The following is a 7,312-nucleotide window of genomic DNA, read 5'->3' as shown; positions in this document are numbered from 1 at the left end:
CACAGCTCGACACTCAGCACCTGGGGCTGCTGCAGCTCCACAGACGGGCTCCTGCACCCTCAGGTCCTCCCTCAGCCCTCAGAAGCCGACTTCCAGGCCCTCCTCTTACTCTACCTCAAATGTTTGGGCCTCTGATGACAGAGGAGCTCTGATCGCACTTTCTGATCCAGACAGGGTAACATAAGGTGACAGGCATGGACAGACTTACAGGTTAACAGAATGGGCTGATGATGAGGGCCCCGAAAGTGTTGGCAAACGGCTTCAGTCAGGTGTCCTAGGAGAAACACCAAAGAGTCACGTTGGTCTAGGAGTGTGACTCTCGCTTCAGGTGTGAGTGGTCCTGGGTTCAAATCCTGATGGAGCCCACATCCTTTTGGGCTTCCCTGAGAGCTCGGACAGTAAAGAATCTGCCTGCAATGCAGGAGAGCTAGGTTTGATTCCTGGGTTGGGAAGATCCCCTGAAGAAGGACATGGAAACCCACTCCAGTGTTCTTGCCTGGAGAATCCCCCATGAACAGAGGAGCCTGGCAGGCTACAGTCCATGGGTCGCAGAGAGTTGGACATGACTGAGCGACTAAGGACACAAGAGAAACAGCGAAGTGATTTATCTAATTTTTGAGACTTGGACATGGACGCTAGAGGGCGATCTGAGATTGCTGAAACTACAAGCATTGGTCCAACCACCAAAAGAATGCTTTGTAGGCTCTGCGAGCAATCTCAGTCATGTCCCACTCTTTATGACCCCAGGCTGCCAGGCTCCTCTGTCTGTGGGAACCCAGGCAAGAATACTGGATTGACCTGTCATTTCCTCTCCCAGGGGATCTTCCTAACCCAGGGATTGAACCGGGGTCTCCTACATTGGCAGGAGGATTCTTTATCACTGAGCCACCTGGGAAACTCCTAGATTGGGCTTTTCTGCTTAAATCAAAAATTTGTCAAATACTACTAAAAAAAAATAATAATTTTTTAAAGTGGGAATTGCCTGGCAGTCCAGCGGTTAAGGGGCTTCCCTGGTGCTCAGATGGTAAATATTCTGCCTACAATGCAGGAGACTCACTTTTGATACTTGGGTCGGGTATGGCTACCCACTCCAGTATTCTCACCTAGAGAGTTCTAGGGACAGAGGAGCCTGGCAGGCTGCAGTCCTGGGGGTCGCAAAGAGTGGGACTATCACTTTCGCTTTCACCAGTGGTTAAGACTTGGCGCTTTCACTGCTGTGGGCTGGTTAGGGTCTCTGGTCTGGGGACTAAGATGCCGCAAGTCAAACAGCTAGGCCAAAAGAATACAAATAAAATAGCCAATTTCCTTGAGCAAACAACTTTCACATGTTGATTAATCGTGCCCTTATTTTACCTTTTAATGAATGAAAGACAGATATGTAAAGAAAGAAAATACAACTAAAAGAAAAAGAACATACTCAACTAAAATGGTGGTAGTAATTCAAGGAATAATATATCTATTTTCATACCGTAATCTATTTTTCTTCCAGTTTTATTGAGATATAATTGGCATACAGTAGTACTGTACACATATAAGATGTAGAGCATACTGATTTGACTTACATACGTTATGAAATGATTATCAGAGAATGATATAATGTTGAGACATTAAAATACCTTTAATTCCGTCCAGTTCAGTCGCTCAGTCGTGTCTGACTCTTTGCGACCCCATGAATCGCAGCACACCAGGCCTCCCTGTCCATCACCAACTCCCGGAGTTCTCTCAAACTCACGTCCATCGAGTTGGTGATGCCATCCAACCATCTCATCGTCTGTCGTCCCCTTCTCCTCCTGCCCTCAATCCCTCCCAGCATCAGAGCCTTTTCCAATGAGTCAGCTCTTTGCATGAGGTGGCCAAAGTATTGGAGTTTCAGCTTTAGCATCATTCCTTCCAATGAACAGCCAGGACTGATCTCCTTTAAGATGGAATGGTTGGATCTCCTTGCAGTCCAAGGGACTCTCAAGAGTCTTCTCCAGCACCATAGTTCAAAGGCATCAATTCTTTGGCACTCAGCTTTCTTCACAGTCCAACTCTCACATTCATACATGACTACTGGAAAAACCATAGCCTTGACTAGACGGACCTTTGTTGGCAAAGTAATATCTTTGCTTTTCAATATGCTATCTAGGTTGGTCATAACTCTCCTTCCAAGGAGTAAGCGTCTTTTAATTTCATGGCTACAGTCACCATCTGCAGTGATTTTGGAGTCCAAAAAATAAAGTCTGACACTGTTACCACTGTTTCCCCATCTATTTCCCGTAAAAACCTTAATGAAGGTAAAAATTCTTCAAGTTATTTTTCAGTTTTTTCAGTTCCAATTTTCTCCTTTGGAATTATCTTTTACTTTATATTTTGATTTGGTTCAAAATTCAAATGCTTCAAAAAGGCTAGGCATCTCTTTCACTCTTGTCCCATCCCTAACAGGCAACCACTGATCGAATTCCTTGTTAATTCCTCCAAAGACATTTCATGCATATGCAAGCAAACACAATTCTATACATATATATTCTTTTCCTCTTCAGATAAGATTTAATATATGCTTTTTTGCAACTTGCTTTTTTACGTTTAACAAGATACCATGAATATACATTTCAAGAGCTTCCTATGTCTTCATTTTTCATTTTTGTTCTTTTTTGTTTGTTTTGGGCTGTACCAGGAGGCATGTGGGATCTTAGTTCCCCCACTGAGGATCCAACTAATAAGCCTTGCAATAGAAGCAGAGAGTCTTAACTCCTGGATTTCCAAGGAAGTTCTTTTATTTTTTAAAAAATTTCTTATGGTACTTTATTTATAGATATGCAGTGTTTCTTAACCAGTCCCCTACTTGTAGGCATCTGGATTGTTTTCTTTTAAAGTGAATACAACAACATATAATTTTGAATACAGTCATTTTGCAGATATGCCAGTATGTTTTTGGATACACTCCTAGAAGTGGTACTGCTGGGTGTATGCGGTTTAAAAACTTGGACAGAGATTGTCATATGCACTTTGAGAAAACATTATGAGTTTACAATCCCATCTGTAATATATTTGAGTACCTGTTTTGGTATGATTATTTTTTAAACTATGAGAATATGTGTGTGTGTGTGTGTGTGTGTGCTTAGTTGAGTCTAATTCTTTGTGACCCCTTGAACTGTAGCCGGCTGGGGTCCTCTGTCCATGGAATTTTCCAGGCAAGAATACTGGACTGGATTACCATTTCCTCCTCCAGGGGATCTTCTGAACCCAGGGATCGAACACTGGTCTCCAGCATCTCCTACACTGGCAGGCAGATTCTTTACCACTGAACCACCTGGGAAGCCCATGGAAATATGCAGGGATACACATTTGGAAGCCATCTGTGTATAGATGATATTTAAAATCCTGGGGCTGGATAGAACTAGAGCAATTAGGAAATTAGTAAGAACAGAATAAGAAGGCCAGGTAAAGCTCTTAAACATGCCAAGATTTCAAGCAAAAAGAGCCAGCAAAGGAGATTGAGAAGGAACAGCCAGTGCGATAAGAAGAAAGCTAGAACAGTGTGTCATAGCTTTAAGGGTGCATGGGGTGGGGGTGGGGAGCTGGATCATAAATATAAATTCATACAGTCACTCTGGAGAACAATTTGGCATCTCATGGTAAAGATGTGCAATAATTCGACTCCTACAGACATATTCTAGCCTGACGCATAGGGACCAAGGAGACAAAAGTTCACTGCAGGCAGCAGGTCTGCCATAAGAAACAAGGAAAAGTTAATGAAAAGTAAAAAGAGAGATAAATTGTAGCATATTCATACCATTCCCCAGGTGGCTCAGTGGTGAAGAATCTGCCTGCCAAAGCAGGAGACATGGGAAACAAGAGTTCCACCCCTGGATTGGGAAGATCCCCTGGAGGAAGAAACGGCAACCTACTTCAGTATTTTTGCCTGGAAGATCTCATGGACAGAGGAGCCTGGCGGGCTACAGCCTATGGGGTCAAAAAGTCACGACTGAAGGACTGACCATGCATTCATACCATGGCTATTATCCGTCAATGAAAACAAATGAACTATTCCCATAAGCATGGTTCATCTCATACACAATGGTAACTTAAAAAGTAGGCTACAGAATGATAGATTGACAAGAAACAATGTACAGAGTTTTTCTATACAGGGTCTGGGCTGCCACACGCAGATCTTTTTAGCTGCAACAGGCAAACTCTCAGCTGGCAAGCATTGGGAGAGCAGAGTTCTAGTCACTGGACCACCAGGAAATTCCCCAGAGTCTTAAAACATACCAAACAAAAGGATTTAGTAAATCCTTTTTACTAAAAGTCTTCAGTAAGATAAAAGCATACATCAAATTCAAGACACATACACACACATCCCAGGCCATCCTGGCCAGGAAAATGTTAACTGAAACACAAATATCAAAACCACAAATGAAGACTGTCTGCATAAGTTTCTACTGTTTACTATGTATATCACATATGGCAAGTAATATTAAAATGTTACAAATTGACAAACCTGGTGACTCTATAAAACTTTCTTACAATTCTTTCTCTATTCTATTCTTCCAACTAGAAATACTTTGTAGAAATTTGTGGAGTAAATCCAGAAGAATTGAACAAAATAAATAAAGGGAAGAGTTGCCAAATGTGGGGAAGGCTGATGAGAGGTAAAGAAAGATGAGGACATAGACATCTCCACTAGAATTAACAACACTTTGTTAGTGACCTTGACCAGAAGGACTTCCTTGAGGAATGTGAGCAGAAACCAAAGGAAGTGACTGAAACCAAGAAAGAAGGATGAAGTAAGGACCACAGGCACAAATAAGCCTTGGTGTCAAACTCTGGGGGTGGGTGGGGCAGGCAGGACTGGGAGGCGGGGTTTGGATTCTGAGCATTCTTTGGATCCAGAGCCTAAAGAAAGGGAATTAACATTTATTTAGCTCTTTCCACAATCTTCAGAGAGATCTTCTGAAATAGGTTTTACAAACTGAAGAATGAATTCCTCCAATAGCCCTGGGTCCCTCAGAGAAATGAAGTACTTCGGCCTGGTTTCTGAATACAAAGACAATAATGTGAAGTTCCTGGGGGCTAGCTAGAAACTCATGCTCTGGGGCCATTTTTCTTGATAATGTGTGAAAAATCAGTAGATTTTGCTTACCTGAAGCACTAAAAGAAACGGGGGGGGGGGATCTTTGTTAGAATGTTTGCTGTACCAGTATCTGACAAAGGATTTGTATCCAGAGTATATAAACAACTTCTTTGACTTGATAATAAAAAGACAAACAACACAAGTGAGTAAAACACTTAAATGGGACTTTACGAGTGTAAGTATAGTGAGCACTTTAGTGAGTCTATTGATGGTTTTTAACAAATGCATGCAGCTGTGTCATCCACAGCCCTTTTCACAGTATAGAATGTTCCTCCCCCCAAAAGACAGAAAAGAAAAAAAGACTTTGCCTTCACCCTAGAACATTCATTCCCTTTGCTCCCTTTCATTTTCACTGATCTGGTAACTATCCCCATAGGAGTCGTTTTGCCTGTTTTAAAACTTCATACAAAGGCACTCAGAGTATGGCCTTCTCTGAGTCTGGCTTATAATAAAGATACATTAATTGAAATTCGTATGTGACAAAGTTCTCAGAAAAAAAACAAGTCAGGGGAAAATAGAAAGTCAAAATTTAGAAATCACTGGTTTCCCTGTAGCTCAGTGAGTAAAGAATCTGCTTGTAATGTGGGTCGGGAAGATCCCCTGGAGAAGGAAATGGCAACCCATTCCAGTTATTCTTGCCTGGAGAATCCCATGGGCAGAGGAGCCTGGCAGCCTACAGTCCACGGGGTCACAAGAGTCAGACACAACTCGGTGGCTAAACCACCACCACACACCCATCAGAAAAGCTAAAGTAAAATATTGGCAAAAATGTGAAATAACCTGAACTCTTATCCATTGCGTATAGGAATATAAAACAATGTCTTTGGAAATTAAGTTATGGATCTTCAAAGAAAATAAAACAACAAAGGCTTTATGGCCAGTGTTTATAATACATTCCTTGGTATTTACTCAAGAAAAATGAAGATATATGTCCCTGAGAACCATATAGAAGAATGTTCTTAGTTGCTTTATTTGTAGTATCCAAACACAAATACCCTCAAATGTCCAAAAATCGTGGTCCAGTCTGCAAAGGAATGTGCTATGCTGTGCTCAGTCGCTTCAGCTGTGTCCATCTCTGAGGGACCCTATGGACTGTAGTGCGCCAGGCCTCTGTCCATGGGATTCTCCAGACAAGAATACTGGAGTGGGTTGCCATGCCCTCCTCCAGGGGATCTTCCCAACCCAGGGATCAAACCCAGGTCTCTTAGGTCTCCGCCATTGGCAGGCAGGCTCTTCACCACTAGTGCCACCGGGGGAAGCCCAGCAAGGGAATCCTACTCAGCAGTGAAAGCGAAGAACTGCTGATGCATATAACAACCTGGACCCAGTGTCTGTGGGTCACAGAGATGTTCTGCTGCCAGATGCAGAAAGCCAGACAGAGAAGCACACTCTGTGAGTGCATGTGTGAAGTTTTAAAAAGGCAAACGGACTCTACGGTGACAGTCACCAGATCAGTGAGAAGGAAAGGGAGCAAAGGGAATGTCCACCATTCTATACTTTGACAGGCTCTGGAGGACACAGCTGCAGGTATTTGTTAAAAATTGTCAATAGATTCACTGAAGTGTTCTATTCATAAATACATAAAATCCTACCTCAATTTACCTGTGTTTGTAATTTTAAAAAAAATTTGTTTCTGTTTTTGTTTTGGTTGCTGTGAGGCATGCCTGCCATTTCCTAACTTCCCATATCAAACCCAACCCTGGCAGTGAAACAAGGAGTCCCAACCACTGGCTCTCCAGGGAATTCCCTACCAGGAGTTTAAGATCACTGTCTCCTTTAATCTTCCAGTGTTCCTGTGAAGAGGAACTTTCCATTTCAGAGATCTATACCTGAGATTCCAGGGTTTAAATAATCAGTCTACACACATTGCCCAGGAGCAAAGCTGGATGGGTACCAGGACTCCTCCCTCCAAGCCTGCCCTGTTTCCATGATCCCATCTCAGGACCCAAAGAAGGAGGAAGACTTTGAATGGGTGCTGAGACTGGGGATAATGAATCAGCTGCATATGCACAGAAAGAGAGGAGAAGCCTCATCTCCCCTCCCCCATCCCCTCCAAGGAACTAAACTCATCCCCTCTGACTCACCGGGCACCCCTCTCTCTACAATGGCTAGAAACTGGGAAGGAAGGAAGAAGAAATTGCTTTTGCATTTTGTGGGCCTTCTCCTCCTGGGGTCTCTGCCTTTCCACCTTTTATG

At 42.9% G+C, this 7,312-nt stretch overlaps 1 pseudogene; it reads right to left on the bottom strand.

The window, feature by feature from the left end:
• Window positions 5,441–7,312, bottom strand: part of LOC108633431 — a 10,109-nt pseudogene continuing 8,237 nt past the window's right edge.

The sequence above is a fragment of the Capra hircus genome, chromosome 23 (genome assembly GCF_001704415.2).
Source record: "Capra hircus breed San Clemente chromosome 23, ASM170441v1, whole genome shotgun sequence".
NCBI lineage: Eukaryota > Metazoa > Chordata > Mammalia > Artiodactyla > Bovidae > Capra > Capra hircus.
Note: the sequence above shows the minus strand (reverse complement) of the source record. Positions and strands in the feature narration are given on the sequence as shown.